Source organism: Salmo salar, unplaced genomic scaffold (assembly GCF_905237065.1).
Source record: "Salmo salar unplaced genomic scaffold, Ssal_v3.1, whole genome shotgun sequence".
NCBI classification, from domain to species: Eukaryota; Metazoa; Chordata; class Actinopteri; order Salmoniformes; family Salmonidae; genus Salmo; species Salmo salar.
Genome location: NW_025548157.1, coordinates 275,399 through 302,500, shown reverse-complemented (window position 1 = coordinate 302,500; position 27,102 = coordinate 275,399). Strand labels below are relative to the sequence as shown.

The 27,102-nt window shown below is 45.9% G+C and overlaps 1 pseudogene; it reads right to left on the bottom strand.

Annotated features, from left to right (window-relative positions):
* Positions 1-26,487, bottom strand: part of LOC106594472 (serine hydroxymethyltransferase, cytosolic-like) — a 49,101-nt pseudogene extending 22,614 nt beyond the window's left edge.
* Between the last annotated feature and the right edge of the window lie 615 nt (positions 26,488-27,102).

Genomic DNA, 27,102 nt, shown 5'->3' with positions numbered 1-27,102 from the left:
CAGTGTGTTTATAGATAGATAGATAGATAGATAGATAGATAGATAGATAATTAGATTAGATAGATTAGATTTTATACACTTGTCAGTAAACGGATGTGGCTGAAAACAGCCAAATCCAACCATTTTGAAAAAGTTTGTCCACATAGTGTTTTTTTTTTTTTTGTCAGCTAGAAAGAAAAATGGCCACAATTCAGAAATGGAGAAAGAGAGAAAGCCCTAGAAAGCTGTAGAAAGCCGTAGAAAGCCCTAGAAAGCTGTAGAAAGCCGTGAGAGCCGTGAAAGCTGTAGAAAGCTGTAGAAAGCTGTAGAAAGCCCTAGAAAGCCGTAGAAAGCTGTAGAAAGCTGTAGAAAGCCCTAGAAAGCTGTAGAAAGCCCTAGAAAGCTGTAGAAAGCCCTAGAAAGCCCTAGAAAGCTCTAGAAAGCCCTAGAAAGCTCTAGAAAGCCCTAGAAAGCTGTAGAAAGCTGTAGAAAGCTGTAGAAAGCCCTAGAAAGCTCTAGAAAGCCCTAGAAAGCTCTAGAAAGCCCTAGAAAGCTGTAGAAAGCTGTAGAAAGCTCTAGAAAGCCCTAGAAAGCTCTAGAAAGCTCTAGAAAGCTGTAGAAAGCTCTAGAAAGCTCTAGAAAGCTGTAGAAAGCTCTAGAAAGCCCTAGAAAGCTCTAGAAAGCTGTAGAAAGCTCTAGAAAGCCCTAGAAAAGCCCTAGAAAGCTCTAGAAAGCTGTAGAAAGCCCTAGAAAGCTCTAGAAAGCCCTAGAAAAGCTCTAGAAAAGCTCTATAAAGCTGTAGAAAGCCCTAGAAAAGCTCTAGAAAGCCCTAGAAAAGCTCTAGAAAGCTCTAGTTATCTGCTGCCTCTTCAACAAGAAGCCACTGTGACCACATTGATCCTACGATCCAGAAATGCACTTCCCACGGACCAAAATTAACCCAGGGCTCCGGGGCGCTTCTCTTCGAAACGCGATCCGCTCCCCGAAGCGTCGCATTTCAGTTCAGGCAGCGCTCGGGGAACGCTGTATAGGAAAACTCCCCCCCCCACCGCCACCGCCAAGAGCCACAGAACGACCGAATTAACACAAACACCTTTTAAAAACAACTCTTTCCCAGAGGCTGGACCGACCTACGACAGCGTCAGCGGCTACAGACCAACAGCTGGACCGACCTACGACAGCGTCAGCGGCTACAGACCAACAGCTGGACCGACCTACGACAGCGTCAGCGGCTACAGACCAACATGCTGGACCGACCTACGACAGCGTCAGCGGCTACAGACCAACAGCTGGACCGACCTACGACAGCGTCAGCGGCTACAGACCAACAGCTGGACCGACCTACGACAGCGTCAGCGGCTACAGACCAACAGCTGGACCGACCTACGACAGCGTCAGCGGCTACAGACCAACAGCTGGACCGACCTACGACAGCGGCTACAGACCAACATGCTGGACCGACCTACGACAGCGTCAGCGGCTACAGACTAACAGCTGGACCGACCTACGACAGCGGCTACAGACCAACAGCTGGACCGACCTACGACAGCGTCAGCGGCTACAGACCAACAGCTGGACCGACCTACGACAGCGTCAGCGGCTACAGACCAACAGCTGGACCGACCTACGACAGCGTCAGCAGCTACAGACCAACAGCTGGACCGACCTACGACAGCGTCAGCGGCTACAGACCGACATGGTGGACCGACCTACGACAGCGTCAGCGGCTACAGACCAACATGCTGGACCGACCTACGACAGCGTCAGCGGCTACAGACCAACATGCTGGACCGACCTACGACAGCGTCAGCGGCTACAGACCAACAGCTGGACCGACCTACGACAGCGTCAGCGGCTACAGACCAACATGCTGGACCGACCTACGACAGCGTCAGCGGCTACAGACCAACATGCTGGACCGACCTACGACAGCGTCAGCGGCTACAGACCAACAGCTGGACCGACCTACGACAGCGTCAGCGGCTACAGACCAACAGCTGGACCGACCTACGACAGCGTCAGCGGCTACAGACCAACAGCTGGACATGTTTACATCTGGTTAGCTTGGTCACATGATCTCTGAAGTTCAAACCGATTTGGAGAAAAACATCAAACCCAACTTTTAGAACAACTTTTATAAGAATTGATTTAAGAGTTTGTAAATGTTTTCTTGGGCGCTCTAAGTTACTATTATATGCGTTTCTGGCATTGAGAAATCAATGTCTTTAAAAGGGAAGACTTGGGGACGTAAAGGGAAGACTCGGGGACGTAAAGGGAAGACTCTGGGACGTAAAGGGAAGACTCGGGGACGTAAAGGAAGACTCGGGGACGTAAAGGGAAGACTCGGGGACGTAAAGGGAAGACTCGGGGACGTAAAGGGAAGACTCGGGGACGTAAAGGGAAGACTCGGGGACGTAAAGGGAAGACTCGGGGACGTAAAGGGAAGACTCGGGGACGTAAAGGGAATACTCGGGGACGTAAAGGGAAGACTCGGGGACCTTTAAGTCCTCAGTGATTTGGACACCAAGGAACTTGAAGCTCTCGACCCAGAAACCCGACTTACCCGTTCTAACCAATGAAATGAGTTCTGATCCAGACAGACGATCTTAGCTCTTTAATGTACAGTCTGGAAAGCCTTGGATTGGTCAGTGAAGAGGGCAGCGCAGTACCTCCGTCCTGTACAGACCTTTACCGCGTCATTTAAAAATCAGCCAATCAGGTGTTGACGAGGGTAGGAGGAGGGTTAAAGGTCAGGGGAAACAACACCGTCCGGTCAAGGCCTTCACACAGCCTGAAGAGCAACATTGTTTCAACATAAAGACAACACTGACACAACCAAGTCAAAGCCTCTCTCTCTCCCTCCCTCTCTCCCTCCCTCCCTCCCTCTCTCCCCTCCCTCCCCCTCCCTCCCTCTCCCTCTCCCTCTCCCTCTCTCCCTCCCCCTCCCTCCCTCTCCCTCTCCCTCTCCCTCTCTCCCTCCCCCTCCCTCCCTCTCCCCCTCCCCTCCCTCTCTCTCCCCCTCTCCCTCCCTCTCTCTCCCCCTCTCCCTCCCTCTCTCCCTCCCTCTCTCCCTCTCTCTCCCCCTCTCCCTCCCTCCCTCTCTCCCTCCCTCCCTCCCTCTCTCTCTCCCTCTCTCCCTCCCTCTCTCTCCCTCTCTCTCCCTCCCTCCCTCTCTCTCCCTCCCCCCCTCCCTGCCTGGTGTTGTTGTTGTTTACCTTGTAGGGCATGGACTCGAAGAAGATGGACGTGGCAGAGATCTTCTTCTTGTCCGTCATGAAGCCGTGCGTCAGGTGACCTCCATCAGGGAGGTCCAGGCCCATGATCCTCCCATGAGGCTCAACGATGGCCGTGTACACAGCGAAGTTAGCAGGGGAACCTATAAACACACAGCGAAGTTAGCAGGGGAGGCTATAAACACACAGCCAAGTTAGCAGGGGAACCTATAAACACACAGCCAAGTTAGCAGGGGAACCAATAAACACACAGCCAAGTTAGCAGGGGAACCTATAAACACACAGCCAAGTTAGCAGGGGAACCAATAAACACACAGCCAAGTTAGCAGGGGAACCTATAAACACACAGCCAAGTTAGCAGGGGAACCAATAAACACACAGCCAAGTTAGCAGGGGGAACCTATAAACACACAGCCAAGTTAGCAGGGGAACCAATAAACACACAGCCAAGTTAGCAGGGGAACCAATAAACACACAGCCAAGTTAGCAGGGGAACCTATAAACACACAGCCAAGTTAGCAGGGGAACCTATAAACACACAGCCAAGTTAGCAGGGGAACCAATAAACACACAGCCAAGTTAGCAGGGGAACCTATAAACACACAGCCAAGTTAGCAGGGGAACCAATAAACACACAGCCAAGTTAGCAGGGGAACCAATAAACACACAGCCAAGTTAGCAGGGGAACCTATAAACACACAGCCAAGTTAGCAGGGGAACCTATAAACACACAGCCAAGTTAGCAGGGGAACCTATAAACACACAGCCAAGTTAGCAGGGGAACCTATAAACACACAGCCAAGTTAGCAGGGGAACCAATAAACACACAGCCAAGTTAGCAGGGGAACCAATAAACACACAGCCAAGTTAGCAGGGGAGGCTATAAACACACAGCCAAGTTAGCAGGGGAACCAATAAACACACAGCCAAGTTAGCAGGGGAACCTATAAACACACAGCCAAGTTAGCAGGGGAACCTATAAACACACAGCCAAGTTAGCAGGGGAACCTATAAACACACAGCCAAGTTAGCAGGGGAACCTATAAACACACAGCCAAGTTAGCAGGGGAACCTATAAACACACAGCCAAGTTAGCAGGGGAACCTATAAACACACAGCCAAGTTAGCAGGGGAACCAATAAACACACAGCCAAGTTAGCAGGGGAACCTATAAACACACAGCCAAGTTAGCAGGGGAACCTATAAACACACAGCCAAGTTAGCAGGGGAACCAATAAACACACGGCGAAGTTAGCAGGGGAGGCTATAAACACACAGCCAAGTTAGCAGGGGAACCAATAAACACACAGCCAAGTTAGCAGGGGAACCTATAAACACACAGCCAAGTTAGCAGGGGAACCTATAAACACACAGCCAAGTTAGCAGGGGAACCAATAGACACACAGCCAAGTTAGTGTGTGTAGTGTGTGTGTAGTGTGTGTGGTGTGTAGTGTGTGTGTGTAGTGTAGTGTGTGTGTGTAGTGTGTGTGTAGTGTGTGTGTGTGTAATGTATGTGTGTAGTGTGTGTGTGTGTAGTGTGTGTGTGTGTGTATAGTGTGTGTGTAGTGTGTGTATAGTGTGTGTGTAGTGTGTGTATAGTGTGTGTGTAGTGTGTGTGTGTGTGTATAGTGTGTGTGTGTGTAGTGTGTGTATAGTGTGTGTGTAGTGTGTGTGTAGTGTGTGTGTGTAGTGTGTATGTAGTGTGTGTGTAGTGTGTGTGTGGTGTGTAGTGTGTGTGTGTCTCTGTGTAGTGTGTGTGTAGTGTAGGTGTGTGTATAGTGTGTGTATGTATGTGTGTGTCTCTGTGTAGTGTGTGTGTGTGTATAGTGTGTGTGTGTATAGTGTGTGTGTAGTGTGTGTGTAGTGTGTGTGTGTGTGTAGTGTGTGTAGTGTGTATGTAGTGTGTGTGTAGTGTGTGTGTGGTGTGTAGTGTGTGTGTGTCTCTGTGTAGTGTGTGTGTAGTGTAGGTGTGTGTATAGTGTGTGTAGTGTGTGGTGTGTGTGTGTCTCTGTGTAGTGTGTGTGTAGTGTAGGTGTGTGTATAGTGTGTGTATGTATGTGTGTGTCTCTGTGTAGTGTGTGTATAGTGTGTGTGTGTGTGTATAGTGTGTGTGTAGTGTGTGTGGTGTGTAGTGTGTGTGTGTGTGTGTGTGTAGAGTGTGTGTGTAGTGTGTGTGTGGTGTGTAGTGTGTGTGTGTCTCTGTGTAGTGTGTGTGTAGTGTAGGTGTGTGTATAGTGTGTGTATGTATGTGTGTGTCTCTGTGTAGTGTGTGTGTAGTGTAGGTGTGTGTATAGTGTGTGTGTGTAGTGTAGGTGTGTATAGTGTGTGTGTGTAGTACCTGAGTAGGGCTGGACATTGACCCCCCACCTGTCAGCCTCCAGTCCGTAGACCTCCAGAGCTCTCCTCTGACACACACGCTCCAACTCATCCACATGTTCTGTTCCCCCGTAGTACCTACACACACACACACACACACACACACACACACACACACACACACACACACACACACACACACACACACACACACAACCAGTCTAAAGTTTTATAACACCGACTCATTCAACGGTTTTTCTTTATTTTTTTTTTACTATTTTCTACATCGTAGAATCAAAACTATGGAATAATGTAGTTAAACAAATCAAAATATATATTTTATATTTGAGTTTCTTCAAAGTATCCTGGATGACAGGTTGGTTTGTAGTCTCCTGGACGGCTCTGTAAGAAGAGAGATGGACTCTCTCTTTAATTTATTAACAAAGCAGTCAGAAACGTCCTCTACACATCACCGATTTATATTAGACCTACAAATTACCAACCCCATTCTCTCTCAGGGATAGATAACCAAACCCCATTCTCTCTCAGGGATAGATAACCAAACCCCATTCTCTCTCAGGGATAGATAACCAAACCCCATTCTCTCTCAGGGATAGATAACCAAACCCCATTCTCTCTCTCAGGGATAGATAACCAAACCCCATTCTCTCTCTCAGGGATAGATAACCAAACCCCATTCTCTCTCTCAGGGATAGATAACCAAACCCCATTCTCTCTCTCAGGGATAGATAACCAAACCCCATTCTCTCTCTCAGGGATAGATAACCAAACCCCATTCTCTCTCAGGGATAGATAACCAACCCCATTCTCTCTCAGGGATAGATAACCAAACCCCATTCTCTCTCAGGGATAGATCACCAAACCCCATTCTCTCTCAGGGATAGATAACCAAACCCCATTCTCTCTCAGGGATAGATAACCAACCCCATTCTCTCTCAGGGATAGATAACCAACCCCATTCTCTCTCAGGGATAGATAACCAAACCCCATTCTCTCTCAGGGATAGATAACCAAACCCCATTCTCTCTCAGGGATAGATAACCAAACCCCATTCTCTCTCTCAGGGATAGATAACCAAACCCCATTCTCTCTCTCAGGGATAGATAACCAAACCCCATTCTCTCTCAGGGATAGATAACCAACCCCATTCTCTCTCAGGGATAGATAACCAAACCCCATTCTCTCTCAGGGATAGATCACCAAACCCCATTCTCTCTCAGGGATAGATAACCAAACCCCATTCTCTCTCAGGGATAGATAACCAAACCCCATTCTCTCTCAGGGATAGATAACCAAACCCCATTCTCTCTCAGGGATAGATCACCAAACCCCATTCTCTCTCAGGGATAGATAACCAAACCCCATTCTCTCTCAGGGATAGATAACCAAACCCCATTCTCTCTCAGGGATAGATAACCAAACCCCATTCTCTCTCTCAGGGATAGATAACCAAACCCCATTCTCTCTCTCAGGGATAGATAACCAACCCCATTCTCTCTCAGGGATAGATAACCAAACCCCATTCTCTCTCAGGGATAGATAACCAAACCCCATTCTCTCTCAGGGATAGATAACCAAACCCCATTCTCTCTCAGGGATAGATAACCAAACCCCATTCTCTCTCTCAGGGATAGATAACCAAACCCCATTCTCTCTCTCAGGGATAGATAACCAAACCCCATTCTCTCTCTCAGGGATAGATAACCAAACCCCATTCTCTCTCAGGGATAGATAACCAAACCCCATTCTCTCTCAGGGATAGATAACCAACCCCATTCTCTCTCAGGGATAGATAACCAAACCCATTCTCTCTCAGGGATAGATAACCAACCCCATTCTCTCTCAGGGATAGATAACCAAACCCAATTCTCTCAGGGATAGATAACCAAACCCCATTCTCTCTCAGGGATAGATAACCAAACCCCATTCTCTCTCAGGGATAGATAACCAAACCCCATTCTCTCTCAGGGATAGATAACCAAACCCCATTCTCTCTCAGGGATAGATAACCAAACCCCATTCTCTCTCAGGGATAGATAACCAAACCCCATTCTCTCTCAGGGATAGATAACCAACCCCATTCTCTCTCAGGGATAGATAACCAACCCCATTCTCTCTCAGGGATAGATAACCAACCCCATTCTCTCTCAGGGATAGATAACCAACCCCATTCTCTCTCAGGGATAGATAACCAACCCCATTCTCTCTCAGGGATAGATAACCAACCCCATTCTTTCTCTCTCTCTCCCCCCCACCACCAGTTTTAAAAAACACATAATTGTGGGAAATCTGCTTTTAGTTATCGTTGTCCCTGGTGTGTAGAACAATATTCAGAATTCCTTGCAGTTAGATATTCTGATTCCTTCCAGGCATTGAAGACTTTTTGTTACAGAATGCGAATGCTTTTCTTAAATATATTTAAATGTTGTTTAGGGCAGCAGGTGGCCTAGTGGTTAGAGCGTTGGGCCAGTAACCAGCAGGTGGCCTAGTGGTTAGAGCGTTGGGCCAGTAACCAGCAGGTAGCCTAGTGGTTAGAGCGTTGGGCCAGTAACCAGCAGGTAGCCTAGTGGTTAGAGCGTTGGGCCAGTAACCAGCAGGTAGCCTAGTGGTTAGAGCGTTGGGCCAGTAACCAGCAGGTAACCTAGTGGTTAGAGCGTTGGGCCAGTAACCAGCAGGTAGCCTAGTGGTTAGAGCGTTGGGCCAGTAACCAGCAGGTAGCCTAGTGGTTAGAGCGTTGGGCCAGTAACCAGCAGGTAGCCTAGTGGTTAGAGCGTTGGGCCAGTAACCAGCAGGTAGCCTAGTGGTTAGAGCGTTGGGCCAGTAACCAGCAGGTAGCCTAGTGGTTAGAGCGTTGGGCCAGTAACCAGCAGGTAGCGTAGTGGTTAGAGCGTTGGGCCAGTAACCAGCAGGTAACCTAGTGGTTAGAGCGTTGGGCCAGTAACCAGCAGGTAGCCTAGTGGTTAGAGCGTTGGGCCAGTAACCAGCAGGTAGCCTAGTGGTTAGAGCGTTGGGCCAGTAACCAGCAGGTAGCCTAGTGGTTAGAGGGTTGGGCCAGTAACCAGCAGGTGGCCTAGTGGTTAGAGCGTTGGGCCAGTAACCAGCAGGTAGCCTAGTGGTTAGAGCGTTGGGCCAGTAACCAGCAGGTGGCCTAGTGGTTAGAGCGTTGGGCCAGTAACCAGCAGGTAGCCTAGTGGTTAGAGCGTTGGGCCAGTAACCAGCAGGTAGCCTAGTGGTTAGAGCGTTGGGACAGTAACCAGCAGGTAGCCTAGTGGTTAGAGCGTTGGGCCAGTAACCAGCAGGTAGCCTAGTGGTTAGAGCGTTGGGCCAGTAACCAGCAGGTAGCCTAGTGGTTAGAGCGTTGGGCCAGTAACCAGCAGGTAGCCTAGTGGTTAGAGCGTTGGGGCCAGTAACCAGCAGGTGGCCTAGTGGTTAGAGCGTTGGGCCAGTAACCAGCAGGTAACCTAGTGGTTAGAGCGTTGGGCCAGTAACCAGCAGGTAGCCTAGTGGTTAGAGCGTTGGGCCAGTAACCAGCAGGTAGCCTAGTGGTTAGAGCGTTGGGCCAGTAACCAGCAGGTAGCCTAGTGGTTAGAGCGTTGGGCCAGTAACCAGCAGGTGGCCTAGTGGTTAGAGCGTTGGGCCAGTAACCAGCAGGTAGCCTAGTGGTTAGAGAGTTGGGCCAGTAACCAGCAGGTAGCCTAGTGGTTAGAGCGTTGGGCCAGTAACCAGCAGGTAACGTAGTGGTTAGAGCGTTGGGCCAGTAACCAGCAGGTAGCCTAGTGGTTAGAGCGTTGGGCCAGTAACCAGCAGGTAGCCTAGTGGTTAGAGCGTTGGGCCAGTAACCAGCAGGTGGCCTAGTGGTTAGAGCGTTGGGCCAGTAACCAGCAGGTAGCCTAGTGGTTAGAGGGTTGGGCCAGTAACCAGCAGGTAGCCTAGTGGTTAGAGCGTTGGGCCAGTAACCAGCAGGTAGCCTAGTGGTTAGAGCGTTGGGCCAGTAACCAGCAGGTGGCCTAGTGGTTAGAGCATTGGGACAGTAACCAGCAGGTAGCCTAGTGGTTAGAGAGTTGGGCCAGTAACCAGCAGGTAGCCTAGTGGTTAGAGCGTTGGGCCAGTAACCAGCAGGTAACCTAGTGGTTAGAGCGTTGGGCCAGTAACCAGCAGGTAACCTAGTGGTTAGAGCGTTGGGCCAGTAACCAGCAGGTAGCCTAGTGGTTAGAGCGTTGGGCCAGTAACCAGCAGGTAGCCTAGTGGTTAGAGCATTGGGCCAGTAACCAGCAGGTAGCCTAGTGGTTAGAGCGTCGGGCCAGTAACCAGCAGGTAGCCTAGTGGTTAGAGCGTCGGCCCAGTAACCAGCAGGTAGCCTAGTGGTTAGAGCGTCGGGCCAGTAACCAGCAGGTAGCCTAGTGGTTAGAGCGTTGGGCCAGTAACCAGCAGGTAGTCTAGTGGTTAGAGCGTTGGGCCAGTAACCAGCAGGTAGCCTAGTGGTTAGAGCGTTGGGCCAGTAACCAGCAGGTAGCCTAGTGGTTAGAGCGTTGGGCCAGTAAACCGAAAGGTGTGACACATTGAATCCCCCATTTGTTCGTTCTGCTCCTGAACAAGGCAGTTATAACCCACTGTTCCCTGGTAGGCCGTCATTGTGAATAAGAATTTGTTCTTAACTGACTTGTCTAGTTAAATAAAGGTTCATACAGGTTCATAAAGGTTCATAAAGGTTCATAGCACCCACCGCTGTCCAGGATACCCCTCTGAGTGACTCCCTGTTTAAATAAAGGTTCATTAAGGTTCCTAAAGGTTCATAAAGGTTCATAGTACACACCGCTGTCCGGGATACCCCTCTGAGTGACTCCCTGTTTAAATAAAGGTTCATAAAGGTTCATAAAGGTTCATAGTACCCACCGCTGTCCGGGATACCCCTCTGAGTGACTCCCTGTTTAAATAAAGGTTCATAAAGGTTCATAAAGGTTCATAGCACCCACCGCTGTCCGGGATACCCCTCTGAGTACTTGTTGTTCATACAGGACCCCAGGGCTTCCAGAACGGCTCTGGAGGTGAAGTTCTCTGATGCGATCAGCTCCAGGCCAAAGGTCTGACGATGCTTCTCTCGCTTGATGATGGAGAACACCTACACACAATACACCGTTTCATTATAATACACACACCTACACAATACACCGTTTCATTATAATACACCTACACAATACACCGTTTCATTATAATACACCCACCTACACAATACACCGTTTCATTATAATACACCTACACAATACACCGTTTCATTATAATACACCCACCTACACAATACACCGTTTCATTATAATACACCTACACAATACACCGTTTCATTATAATACACCCACCTACACAATACACCGTTTCATTATAATACACCTACACAATACACCGTTTCATTATAATACACACACCTACACAATACACCGTTTCATTATAATACACACACCTACACAATACACCGTTTCATTATAATACACACACCTACACAATACACCGTTTCATTATAATACACACACCTACACAATACACCGTTTCATTATAATACACACCTACACAATACACCGTTTCATTATAATACACACACCTAGCACAATACACCGTTTCATTATAATACACACACCTACACAATACACCGTTTCATTATAATACACACCTACACAATACACCGTTTCATTATAATACACACCTACACAATACACCGTTTCATTATAATACACACACCTACACAATACACCGTTTCATTATAATACACACCCCTACACAATACACCGTTTCATTATAATACACACCCTACACAATACACCGTTTCATTATAATACACACCCCTACACAATACACCGTTTCATTATAATACACACCCCTACACAATACACCGTTTCATTATAATACACACCCCTACACACAATACACCGTTTCATTATAATACACACCCCTACACAATACACCGTTTCATTATAATACACACCCCTACACAATACACCGTTTCATTATAATACACACCCCTACACAATACACCGTTTCATTATAATACACACCTACACAATACACCGTTTCATTATAATACACACACCTACACAATACACCGTTTCATTATAATACACACACCTACACAATACACCGTTTCATTATAATACACACACCTACACAATACACCGTTTCATTATAATACACACACCTACACAATACACCGTTTCATTATAATACACACCTACACAATACACCGTTTCATTATAATACACACACCTACACACAATACACCGTTTCATTATAATACACACCTACACAATACACCGTTTCATTATAATACACACCCCTACACAATACACCGTTTCATTATAATACACACCCCTACACAATACACCGTTTCATTATAATACACACCCCTACACAATACACCGTTTCATTATAATACACACACCTACACACAATACACCGTTTCATTATAATACACACACACAATACACCGTTTCATTATAATACACACACCTACACAATACACCGTTTCATTATAATACACACACCTACACAATACACCGTTTCATTATAATACACACACCTACACAATACACCGTTTCATTATAATACACACACCTACACAATACACCGTTTCATTATAATACATACACCAACATAATACACCGTTTCATTATAATACACACACCTACACAATACACCGTTTCATTATAATACACACCTACACAATACACCGTTTCATTATAATACACACACCTACACACAATACACCGTTTCATTATAATACACACCTACACAATACACCGTTTCATTATAATACACACACCTACACACAATACACCGTTTCATTATAATACACACACCTACACACAATACACCGTTTCATTATAATACACACACCTACACACAATACACCGTTTCATTATAATACACACACCTACACAATACACCGTTTCATTATAATACACACACCTACACAATACACCGTTTCATTATAATACACACACCTACACACAATACACCGTTTCATTATAATACACACACCTACACAATACACCGTTTCATTATAATACACACACCTACACAATACACCGTTTCATTATAATACACCTACACAATACACCGTTTCATTATAATACACACCTACACAATACACCGTTTCATTATAATACACACCCCTACACAATACACCGTTTCATTATAATACACACCCTACACAATACACCGTTTCATTATAATACACACCCCTACACAATACACCGTTTCATTATAATACACACCCCTACACAATACACCGTTTCATTATAATACACACCTACACAATACACCGTTTCATTATAATACACACCTACACAATACACCGTTTCATTATAATACACACCCCTACACAATACACCGTTTCATTATAATACACACCCCTACACAATACACCGTTTCATTATAATACACCTACACAATACACCGTTTCATTATAATACACACCTACACAATACACCGTTTCATTATAATACACACCTACACAATACACCGTTTCATTATAATACACACCCCTACACAATACACCGTTTCATTATAATACACACCTACACAATACACCGTTTCATTATAATACACACCTACACAATACACCGTTTCATTATAATACACCCCTACACAATACACCGTTTCATTATAATACACACCCCTACACAATACACCGTTTCATTATAATACACACACCTACACAATACACCGTTTCATTATAATACACACACCTACACAATACACCGTTTCATTATAATACACACACCTACACACAATACACCGTTTCATTATAATACACACACCTACACAATACACCGTTTCATTATAATACACACCTACACAATACACCGTTTCATTATAATACACACACCTACACAATACACCGTTTCATTATAATACACACACCTACACAATACACCGTTTCATTATAATACACACACCTACACAATACACCGTTTCATTATAATACACACACCTACACAATACACCGTTTCATTATAATACACACACCTACACAATACACCGTTTCATTATAATACACCCACCTACACAATACACCGTTTCATTATAATACACACCTACACAATACACCGTTTCATTATAATACACACACCTACACAATACACCGTTTCATTATAATACACACCTACACAATACACCGTTTCATTATAATACACCCACCTACACAATACACCGTTTCATTATAATACACACCACTACACAATACACCGTTTCATTATAATACACACCTACACAATACACCGTTTCATTATAACACACATCTACACAATACACCGTTTCATTATAATACACATCTACACAATACACCGTTTCATTATAATACACACACCTACACAATACACCGTTTCATTATAATACACCTACACAATACACCGTTTCATTATAATACACACCTACACACAATACACCGTTTCATTATAATACACACACCTACACACAATACACCGTTTCATTATAATACACCTACCTACACAATACACCGTTTCATTATAATACACACACCTACACACAATACACCGTTTCATTATAATACACACACCTACACACAATACACCGTTTCATTATAATACACACACCTACACACAATACACCGTTTCATTATAATACACACACCTACACAATACACCGTTTCATTATAATACACACACCTACACAATACACCGTTTCATTATGTGTGACGTACCTCAGGGTCGTTGGAGCGGAGTGGTTCCTCATTATAATACCCCCCCCCCGTACCTCAGGGTCGTTGGAGCGGAGTGGTTCCTCATTATAATACCCCCCCCCCGTACCTCAGGGTCGTTGGAGCGGAGTGGTTCCTCATTATAATAACCCTCCCCCCGTACCTCAGGGTCGTTGGAGCGGAGTGGTTCCTCATTATAATACCACCCCCCGTACCTCAGGGTCGTTGGAGCGGAGTGGTTCCTCATTATAATACCCCCCGTACCTCAGGGTCGTTGGAGCGGAGTGGTTCCTCATTATAATACCACCACCCGTACCTCAGGGTCGTTGGAGCGGAGTGGTTCCTCATTATAATACCCCCCGTACCTCAGGGTCGTTGGAGCGGAGTGGTTCCTCATTATAATACCCCCGTACCTCAGGGTCGTTGGAGCGGAGTGGTTCCTCATTATAATACACCCCCCCCCCCGTACCTCAGGGTCGTTGGAGCGGAGTGGTTCCTCATTATAATACCCCCGTACCTCAGGGTCGTTGGAGCGGAGTGGTTCCTCATTATAATACACCCCCCCGTACCTCAGGGTCGTTGGAGCGGAGTGGTTCCTCATTATAATACCCCCGTACCTCAGGGTCGTTGGAGCGGAGTGGTTCCTCATTATAATACCCCCCGTACCTCAGGGTCGTTGGAGCGGAGTGGTTCCTGCATCATCTTGTTGTGAGATTCCCACACGTCCTGACTGACATGGTGACTGGTACCGTTGCTATGAGACATGATGACTGGTGCTGATCTACACACACAGATACACAGACAGACAGTTAGACGATGCCAGACAGTCAGACGATGCCAGACAGTCAGTCAGTTAGACGATGCCAGACAGTTAGACGATGCCAGACAGTCAGTCAGTTAGACGATGCCAGACAGTTAGACGATGCCAGACAGTTAGACGATGCCAGACAGTCAGTCAGTCAGACGATGCCAGACAGTTAGACGATGCCAGACAGTCAGTCAGTCAGACGATGCCAGACAGTCAGTCAGTCAGACGATGCCAGACAGTCAGTCAGTTAGACGATGCCAGACAGTCAGTCAGTTAGACGATGCCAGACAGTCAGTCAGTCAGACGATGCCAGACAGTCAGTCAGACGATGCCAGACAGTCAGTCAGACGATGCCAGAAAGTTAGACGATACCAGAAAGTTAGACGATGCCAGACAGTCAGTCAGTCAGACGATGCCAGACAGTCAGTCAGTCAGACGATGCCAGACAGTCAGTCAGTCAGACGATGCCAGACAGTCAGTCAGACGATGCCAGACAGTCAGTCAATCAGACGATGCCAGACATTCAGTCAATCAGACGATGCCAGATGATGCCAGACAGTCAGACTATGACAAATAAGATTCAAGATGTTTGCCTCTAAATATCACTTGTTGGGAATATTTAGTCAGGTTACCACTGGAACAGCCATGTTTAAACCAAAAGGACTATATTTAGTCAGGTTACCACTGGAACAGCCACGTTTAAACCAACAGGACTATATTTAGTCAGGTTATCACTGGAACAGCCACGTTTAAACCAACAGGACTATATTTAGTCAGGTTACCACTGGAACAGCCACGTTTAAACCAACAGGACTATATTTAGTCAGGTTGGAACAGCCACGTTTAAACCAACAGGACTATATTTAGTCAGGTTATCACTGGAACAGCCACGTTTAAACCAACAGGACTATATTTAGTCAGGTTACCACTGGAACAGCCACGTTTAAACCAACAGGACTATATTTAGTCAGGTTACCACTGGAACAGCCACGTTTAAACCAACAGGACTATATTTAGTCAGGTTGGAACAGTCACGTTTAAACCAACAGGACTATATTTAGTCAGGTTGGAACAGCCACGTTTAAACCAACAGGACTATATTTAGTCAGGTTGGAACAGCCACGTTTAAACCAACAGGACTATATTTAGTCAGGTTATCACTGGAACAGCCAGGTTTAAACCAACAGGACTATATTTAGTCAGGTTACCACTGGAAGAGCCACGTTTAAACCAACAGGACTATATTTAGTCAGGTTACCACTGGAACAGCCAGGTTTAAACAAACAGGACTATATGTAGTCAGGTTAATCACTGGAACAGCCACGTTTAAACCAACAGGACTATATTTAGTCAGGTTGGAACAGCCACGTTTAAACCAACAGGACTATATTTAGTCAGGTTACCACTGGAACAGCCACGTTTAAACCAACAGGACTATATTTAGTCAGGTTACCACTGGAACAGCCACGTTTAAACCAACAGGACTATATTTAGTCAGGTTGGAACAGCCACGTTTAAACCAACAGGACTATATTTAGTCAGGTTATCACTGGAACAGCCACGTTTAAACCAACAGGACTATATTTAGTCAGGTTGGAACAGCCACGTTTAAACCAACAGGACTATATTTAGTCAGGTTGGAACAGCCACGTTTAAACCAACAGGACTATATTTAGTCAGGTTGGAACAGCCACGTTTAAACCAACAGGACTATATTTAGTCAGGTTACCACTGGAACAGCCACGTTTAAACCAACAGGACTATATTTAGTCAGGTTGGAACAGCCACGTTTAAACCAACAGGACTATATTTAGTCAGGTTATCACTGGAACAGCCATGTTTAAACCAACAGGACTATATTTAGTCAGGTTACCACTGGAACAGCCACGTTTAAACCAACAGGACTATATTTAGTCAGGTTACCACTGGAACAGCCACGTTTAAACCAACAGGACTATATTTAGTCAGGTTGGAACAGCCACGTTTAAACCAACAGGACTATATTTAGTCAGGTTACCACTGGAACAGCCACGTTTAAACCAACAGGACTATATTTAGTCAGGTTACCACTGGAACAGCCACGTTTAAACCAACAGGACTATATTTAGTCAGGTTATCACTGGAACAGCCACGTTTAAACCAACAGGACTATATTTAGTCAGGTTACCACTGGAACAGCCACGTTTAAACCAACAGGACTATATTTAGTCAGGTTGGAACAGCCACGTTTAAACCAACAGGACTATATTTAGTCAGGTTGGAACAGCCACGTTTAAACCAACAGGACTATATTTAGTCAGGTTAATCACTGGAACAGCCACGTTTAAACCAACAGGACTATATTTAGTCAGGTTACCACTGGAACAGCCACGTTTAAACCAACAGGACTATATTTAGTCAGGTTATCACTGGAACAGCCACGTTTAAACCAACAGGACTATATTTAGTCAGGTTACCACTGGAACAGCCACGTTTAAACCAACAGGACTATATTTAGTCAGGTTATCACTGGAACAGCCACGTTTAAACCAACAGGACTATATTTAGTCAGGTTACCACTGGAACAGCCACGTTTAAACCAACAGGACTATATTTAGTCAGGTTACCACTGGAACAGCCACGTTTAAACCAACAGGACTATATTTAGTCAGGTTGGAACAGCCAGGTTTAAACCAACAGGACTATATTTAGTCAGGTTGGAACAGCCACGTTTAAACCAACAGGACTATATTTAGTCAGGTTGGAACAGCCACGTTTAAACCAACAGGACTATATTTAGTCAGGTTGGAACAGCCAGGTTTAAACCAACAGGACTATATTTAGTCAGGTTACCACTGGAACAGCCACGTTTAAACCAACAGGACTATATTTAGTCAGGTTACCACTGGAACAGCCACGTTTAAACCAACAGGACTATATTTAGTCAGGTTACCACTGGAACAGCCACGTTTAAACCAACAGGACTATATTTAGTCAGGTTACCACTGGAACAGCCACGTTTAAACCAACAGGACTATATTTAGTCAGGTTACCACTGGAACAGCCACGTTTAAACCAACAGGACTATATTTAGTCAGGTTACCACTGGAACAGCCACGTTTAAACCAACAGGACTATATTTAGTCAGGTTACCACTGGAACAGCCACGTTTAAACCAACAGGACTATATTTAGTCAGGTTGGAACAGCCACGTTTAAACCAACAGGACTATATTTAGTCAGGTTGGAACAGCCACGTTTAAACCAACAGGACTATATTTAGTCAGGTTATCACTGGAACAGCCACGTTTAAACCAACAGGACTATATTTAGTCAGGTTACCACTGGAACAGCCACGTTTAAACCAACAGGACTATATTTAGTCAGGTTGGAACAGCCACGTTTAAACCAACAGGACTATATTTAGTCAGGTTACCACTGGAACAGCCACGTTTAAACCAACAGCCAAGAGCTCTGGTCCGGTCCTGTCCAGGTTCTGGTCCATAAAGAGCTCTGGTCCATAAAGAGCTCTGGTCCTGTCCAGGTTCTGGTCCATAAAGAGCTCTGGTCCGGTCCTGTCCTGTCCAGGTTCTGGTCCATAAAGTGCTCTGGTCCGGTCCTGTCCAGGCTCTGGTCCATAAAGAGCTCTGGTCCGGTCCTGTCCAGGTTCTGGTCCATAAAGAGCTCTGGTCCATAAAGAGCTCTGGTCCGGTCCAGGTTCTGGTCCATAAAGTGCTCTGGTCCGGTCCTGTCCAGGCTCTGGTCCATAAAGAGCTCTGGTCCGGTCCTGTCCAGGTTCTGGTCCATAAAGAACTCTGGTCCATAAAGAGCTCTGGTCCATAAAGAGCTCTGGTCCGGTCCTGTCCAGGCTCTGGTCCATAAAGAGCTCTGGTCCTGTCCTGTCCAGGTTCTGGTCCATAACGAGCTCTGGTCCATAAAGAGCTCTGGTCCGGTCCTGTCCAGGTTCTGGTCCATAAAGAGCTCTGGTCCATAAAGAGCTCTGGTCCGGTCCTGTCCAGGCTCTGGTCCATAAAGAGCTCTGGTCCATCAAGAGCTCTGGTCCGGTCCTGTCCAGGTTCTGGTCCATAAAGAGCTCTGGTCCATAAAGAGCTCTGGTCCATAAAGAGCTCTGGTCCGGTCCTGTCCAGGCTCTGGTCCATAAAGAGCTCTGGTCCATAAAGAGCTCTGGTCCGGTCCTGTCCAGGCTCTGGTCCATAAAGAGCTCTGGTCCGGTCCTGTCCAGGCTCTGGTCCATAAAGAGCTCTGGTCCGGTCCTGTCCAGGTTCTGGTCCATAAAGAGCTCTGGTCCGGTCCTGTCCAGGCTCTGGTCCATAAAGAGCTCTGGTCTGGTCCGGTCCTGTCCAGGTTCTGGTCCATAAAGAGCTCTGGTCCGGTCCTGTCCAGGCTCTGGTCCATAAAGAGCTCTGGTCCATAAAGAGCTCTGGTCCGGTCCTGTCCAGGCTCTGGTCCATAAAGAGCTCTGGTCCTGTCCTGTCCAGGTTCTGGTCCATAAAGAGCTCTGGTCCGGTCCTGTCCAGGCTCTGGTCCATAAAGAGCTCTGGTCCATAAAGAGCTCTGGTCCGGTCCTGTCCAGGTTCTGGTCCATAAAGAGCTCTGGTCCATAAAGAGCTCTGGTCCGGTCCTGTCCAGGCTCTGGTCCATAAAGAGCTCTGGTCCATAAAGAGCTCTGGTCCGGTCCTGTCCAGGTTCTGGTCCATAAAGAGCTCTGGTCCGGTCCTGTCCAGGTTCTGGTCCATAAAGAGCTCTGGTCCGGTCCTGTCCAGGTTCTGGTCCATAAAGAGCTCTGGTCCGGTCCTGTCCAGTGGTTAACGTTTGACCACAGGGACTTGATAAGAGCTCAGGAAACTACCCATCACCCTGTTAGACTAGAACTATGCAGAGTTACAACAACAACTATCCAGCCTTCACGACAACAATGATTAACTAGATAGATAACTATGGGTCACCATGACCTACATCAACAAACAAAATGGCGCACTATTACTACACGGACCAGAACCAGAACCCTATGGTCCTGGTGGAAGTAGTGGACTGATCAGAACCCTACGGTCCTGGTGGAAGTAGTGGACTGATCAGAACCCTACGGTCCTGGTGGAAGTAGTGGACTGATCAGAACCCTATGGTCCTGGTGGAAGTAGTGGACTGATCAGAACCAGAACCCTACGGTCCTGGTGGAAGTAGTGGACTGATCAGAACCCTATGGTCCTGGTGGAAGTAGTGGACTGATCAGAACCCTACGGTCCTGGTGGAAGTAGTGGACTGATCAGAACCAGAACCCTACGGTCCTGGTGGAAGTAGTGGACTGATCAGAACCCTACGGTCCTGGTGGAAGTAGTGGACTGATCAGAACCAGAACCCTATGGTCCTGGTGGAAGTAGTGGACTGATCAGAACCCTATGGTCCTGGTGGAAGTAGTGGACTGATCAGAACCCTATGGTCCTGGTGGAAGTAGTGGACTGATCAGAACCCTATGGTCCTGGTGGAAGTAGTGGACTGATCAGAACCCTATGGTCCTGGTGGAAGTAGTGGACTGATCAGAACCCTATGGTCCTGGTGGAAGTAGTGGACTGATCAGAACCCTACGGTCCTGGTGGAAGTAGTGGACTGATCAGAACCCTATGGTCCTGGTGGAAGTAGTGGACTGATCAGAACCAGAACCCTACGGTCCTGGTGGAAGTAGTGGACTGATCAGAACCCTACGGTCCTGGTGGAAGTAGTGGACTGATCAGAACCCTATGGTCCTGGTGGAAGTAGTGGACTGATCAGAACCCTATGGTCCTGGTGGAAGTAGTGGACTGATCAGAACCCTATGGTCCTGGTGGAAGTAGTGGACTGATCAGAACCCTATGGTCCTGGTGGAAGTAGTGGACTGATCAGAACCCTATGGTCCTGGTGGAAGTAGTGGACTGATCAGAACCCTACGGTCCTGGTGGAAGTAGTGGACTGATCAGAACCCTATGGTCCTGGTGGAAGTAGTGGACTGATCAGAACCCTACGGTCCTGGTGGAAGTAGTGGACTGATCAGAACCCTATGGTCCTGGTGGAAGTAGTGGACTGATCAGAACCCTACGGTCCTGGTGGAAGTAGTGGACTGATCAGAACCCTATGGTCCTGGTGGAAGTAGTGGACTGATCAGAACCCTACGGTCCTGGTGGAAGTAGAGCCAGTTGGTACGACCCTAGTGGAAATAGGGCACTATGTAGGGAATAGGGTGCCAGTTGGTACGACCCTAGTGGAAATAGGGCACTATGTAGGGAATAGGGTGCCAGTTGGTACGACCCTAGTGGAAATAGGGCACTATGTAGGGAATAGGATGCCAGTTGGTACGACCGTAGTGGAAATAGGGCACTATGTAGGGAATAGGGCGCGACCCCTTGTCACTGCCACTCTGTGTCTGATGTAACAGCAGCAGGACTCATGACTTCTGTTATCTAGTTTGGCCAAATTACAGAGACCAGCCACCGTCAGCTCACTGACCGAGAGCGATGAAGTAACACATTCTGTGTTTTTCAGCCTGCGACCCCAAATTAGAAATTCTGTATTTTCCCGGGACTCAGAGTTTAGGAAAATATGCCTCTTTTACATAAATATCAGTACATTTCATTGCCCTTATGCATAAAACAAATAACAATGGCATTAAATATCCGTATAAATATCCATTCGTGTTTATTTACCCTCCATTAAAAACACTCATATCTGTCTAGGTTGGAACTGTTGAAATAAAATACATATTTTATTTATTCTGAACTGGAATAAAGTGATTGATCACATCACACACAGTCCTAACGACAGCAGGTCTATTCCGGCTTCTGTTTTTAACAACACTGAGGTCCTAATGACAGCAGGTCTATTCTGGCCTCTGTTTCTAACAACGCTGAGGTCCTAACGACAGCAGGTCTATTCTGGCCTCTGTTTTTAACAACACTGAGGTCCTAATGACAGCAGGTCTATTCTGGCCTCTGTTTCTAACAACGCTGAGGTCCTAACGACAGCAGGTCTATTCTGGCCTCTGTTTCTAACGACACTGAGGTCCTAATGACAGCAGGTCTATTCTGGTCTCTGTTTTTAACAGCACTGAAGTCCTAACGACAGCAGGTCTATTCTGGCCTCTGTTTTTAACAACACTGAGGTCCTAATGACAGCAGGTCTATTCCAGCCTCTGTTTCTAACAACGCTGAGGTCCTAATGACAGCAGGTCTATTCTGGCCTCTGTTTTTAACAGCACTGAAGTCCTAATGACAGCAGGTCTATTCTGGCTTCTGTTTTTAACGACACTGAGGTCCTAACGACAGCAGGTCTATTCCGGCCTCTGTTTTTAACAGCACTGAGGTCCTAATGACAGCAGGTCTATTCCGGCCTCTGTTTCTAACAACACTGAGGTCCTAATGACAGCAGGTCTATTCTGGCCTCTGTTTCTAACAACACTGAGGTCCTAACGACAGCAGGTCTATTCCGGCCTCTGTTTTTAACAACACTGAGGTCCTAATGACAGCAGGTCTATTCCAGCCTCTGTTTCTAACAGCACTGAGGTCCTAATGACAGCAGGTCTATTCTGGCCTCTGTTTTTAACAACGCTGATGTCCTAATGACAGCAGGTCTATTCTGGCCTCTGTTTCTAACAACGCTGAGGTCCTAATGACAGCAGGTCTATTCTGGCCTCTGTTTCTAACAACACTGAGGTCCTAATGACAGCAGGTCTATTCTGGCCTCTGTTTTTAACAGCACTGAGGTCCTAACGACAGCAGGTCTATTCCGGCCTCTGTTTTTAACAGCACTGAGGTCCTAATGACAGCAGGTCTATTCTGGCCTCTGTTTTTAACAGCACTGAGGTCCTAATGACAGCAGGTCTATTCTGGCCTCTGTTTTTAACGACACTGAGGTCCTAATGACAGCAGGTCTATTCTGGCCTCTGTTTTTAACAGCACTGAGGTCCTAATGACAGCAGGTCTATTCCAGCCTCTGTTTTTAACAGCACTGAGGTCCTAATGACAGCAGGTCTATTCTGGCCTCTGTTTCTAACAGCACTGAGGTCCTAATGACAGCAGGTCTATTCTGGCCTCTGTTTCTAACACTGAGGTCCTAATGACAGCAGGTCTATTCTGGCCTCTGTTTTTAACGACACTGAGGTCCTAATGACAGCAGGTCTATTCCGGCCTCTGTTTTAAACACTGAGGTCCTAATGACAGCAGGTCTATTCCGGCCTCTGTTTTTAACAGCACTGAGGTCCTAATGACAGCAGGTCTATTCTGGCCTCTGTTTCTAACACTGAGGTCCTAATGACAGCAGGTCTATTCTGGCCTCTGTTTTTAACAGCACTGAGGTCCTAACGACAGCAGGTCTATTCCGGCCTCTGTTTCTAACAACGCTGAGGTCCTAATGACAGCAGGTCTATTCCAGCCTCTGTTTTTAACAACGCTGAGGTCCTAATGACAGCAGGTCTATTCTGGCCTCTGTTTCTAACGACACTGAGGTCCTAATGACAGCAGGTCTATTCTGGCCTCTGTTTCTAACAACGCTGATGTCCTAATGACAGCAGGTCTATTCTGGCCTCTGTTTCTAACAACACTGATGTCCTAATGACAGCAGGTCTATTCTGGCCTCTGTTTCTAACAACGCTGAGGTCCTAATGACAGCAGGTCTATTCTGGCCTCTGTTTCTAACAACACTGAGGTCCTAACGACAGCAGGTCTATTCTGGCCTCTGTTTCTAACAACGCTGAGGTCCTAATGACAGCAGGTCTATTCTGGCCTCTGTTTTTAACAACACTGAGGTCCTAATGACAGCAGGTCTATTCTGGCCTCTGTTTCTAACAACACTGAGGTCCTAATGACAGCAGGTCTATTCTGGCCTCTGTTTTTAACGACACTGAGGTCCTAATGACAGCAGGTCTATTCTGGCCTCTGTTTTTAACAGCACTGAGGTCCTAATGACAGCAGGTCTATTCCGGCCTCTGTTTCTAACAACACTGAGGTCCTAATGACAGCAGGTCTATTCTGGCCTCTGTTTTAAACACTGAGGTCCTAATGACAGCAGGTCTATTCTGGCCTCTGTTTTAAACACTGAGGTCCTAATGACAGCAGGTCTATTCTGGCCTCTGTTTTAAACACTGAGGTCCTAATGACAGCAGGTCTATTCTGGCCTCTGTTTTTAACAGCACTGAGGTCCTAACGACAGCAGGTCTATTCTGGCCTCTGTTTCTAACAACACTGAGGTCCTAATGACAGCAGGTCTATTCTGGCCTCTGTTTTTAACAACACTGAGGTCCTAACGACAGCAGGTCTATTCTGGCCTCTGTTTTAAACACACAGTCCTAATGACAGCAGGTCTATTCTGGCCTCTGTTTCTAACAACACTGAGGTCCTAATGACAGCAGGTCTATTCTGGCCTCTGTTTTAAACACTGAGGTCCTAACGACAGCAGGTCTATTCTGGCCTCTGTTTCTAACAACGCTGAGGTCCTAATGACAGCAGGTCTATTCCGGCCTCTGTTTCTAACAACACTGAGGTCCTAATGACAGCAGGTCTATTCCGGCCTCTGTTTCTAACAACGCTGAGGTCCTAATGACAGCAGGTCTATTCTGGCCTCTGTTTCTAACAGCACTGAGGTCCTAGTGACAACAGGTCTATTCCGGTCTCTGTTTCTAACAACACTGAGGTCCTAATGACAGCAGGTCTATTCCGGCCTCTGTTTCTAACAACACTGAGGTCCTAATGACAGCAGGTCTATTCTGGCCTCTGTTTCTAACAGCACTGAGGTCCTAATGACAGCAGGTCTATTCCGGCCTCTGTTTCTAACAACACTGAGGTCCTAATGACAGCAGGTCTATTCCGGCCTCTGTTTCTAACAACACTGAGGTCCTAATGACAGCAGGTCTATTCTGGCCTCGATGTCTAACAGCACTGAGGTCCTAATGACAGCAGGTCTATTCCGGCCTCTGTTTCTAACAACACTGAGGTCCTAATGACAGCAGGTCTATTCCGGCCTCTGTTTCTAACAACACTGAGGTCCTAATGACAGCAGGTCTATTCCGGCCTCTGTTTCTAACAACGCTGAGGTCCTAACGACAGCAGGTCTATTCTGGTCTCTGTTTCTAACAACACTGAGGTCCTAACGACAGCAGGTCTATTCCGGCCTCTGTTTTTAACAACACTGAGGTCCTAATGACAGCAGGTCTATTCTGGTCTCTGTTTTTAACAACACTGAGGTCCTAATGACAGCAGGTCTATTCCGGCCTCTGTTTCTAACAACACTGAGGTCCTAATGACAGCAGGTCTATTCCAGCCTCTGTTTTTAACAGCACTGAGGTCCTAATGACAGCAGGTCTATTCTGGCCTCTGTTTCTAACAACGCTGAGGTCCTAATGACAGCAGGTCTATTCCGGCCTCTGTTTCTAACAACACTGAGGTCCTAATGACAGCAGGTCTATTCCGGCCTCTGTTTCTAACAACGCTGAGGTCCTAACGACAGCAGGTCTATTCCGGCCTCTGTTTTAAACAACACCGCCTTATTTCTGCCGATCATCACCTGTTTATAAAATGACAACAACGCCTTGCTATCGGACTGACTGGTCCACTGTGGAACCAGTGTTTCCTGAAGCATCCTGTTCTGAAATACCTCTCTGGGTTTAACCGTCATGATGTGGACGTTTTATTACATTCGTTCCGTTATGAGAGACTCGTTACTAAAGGCTCTTCCACACACACAACACAACACAACACATTGTGGGCGCTGCTCGTTAGACGTTTTCTATGACAGAGAGAGAAACTGATCGCTGTATTTTTGGGTTCATAATGATTGAACGTGTGGCTAGTTTGAGTCCATTTGATGACAGTGTTATCCAGGGTCGTCCCTAGCAGAAATGTTAGTTGAAGTAGTTTTATGGTTATTAAGGTAAAAGACTTGTATAATAACTAAATGTCGTTGGTGTTTATCTGTAGGTAAGGAACGGGTTAATTAGGGGGGGACCGTCCCAAGGATCCCGTATAGCACTGACCCTCCTGTTTCAGCTGTCTGGTGACACGAGGTCTCGCTGTTTCACGGCATTTACGATATTTACAGCTGATTTGACTAAATAGAAAATGTTCAATTAATGCATAATAACAAATAATAAAAATTAAATAGGACTTTCACATATTCAACGAAAAGTTACAAGTTACACATTGTATATCTAGCTAACTTAGCTATGAGTTTCTTAGCTAACAAAAGTGGTACAATTCACCCCCCTAAAAACCACACGCTAACCAAGCTATTAAAAAAAAAAGCATAAATATAAGCTATGTAACGTTGAATAAAGAGTAATTTATTTATCTGGGTACCCACCAAGTCCCCCAGGCTGTGCAGCTGTCACCGGTCGGAAAGCTCACACTCAACTCACTTTACCAGGAAGACGAAGTCCGCCAAACATACAAACCAATCAGTGTACAGAGAGACGTGACGTCCACGACCCCTTTTTCTCGCTGTTAGCCAATTAAAACACACAAAACAAACATCCAATGAAACTGATCGACGGTGATCACGAGACACAGGGATTAAATTATACCGTTAGTTGAATTCAACAATACTGTGGTATAATAACTTAGTCTTTCTGTACAATATATTGATTAAAGTGCTTATAAATAGTTTAATTCAACAATACTGTGGTAAAATAACTTAGTCTTTCTGTACAATATATTGATTAAAGAGCTTATAAATAGTTTAATTCAACAATAGTGTGGTAAAATAACTTAGTCTTTCTGTACAATATATTGATTAAAGTGCTTATAAATAGTTTAATTCAACAATACTGTGGTAAAATAACTTAGTCTTTCTGTACAATATATTGATTAAAGAGCTTATAAATAGTTTAATTCAACAATACTGTGATATGATAATTTATTATTTCTGTACAATATATTGTTTTAAGTGCTTATAAATAGTTTAATTCAACAATACTGTGGTATAATAACTTAGTCTTTCTGTACAATATATTGATTAAAGTGCTTATAAATAGTTTAATTCAACAATACTGTGATATGATAATTTATTATTTCTGTACAATAT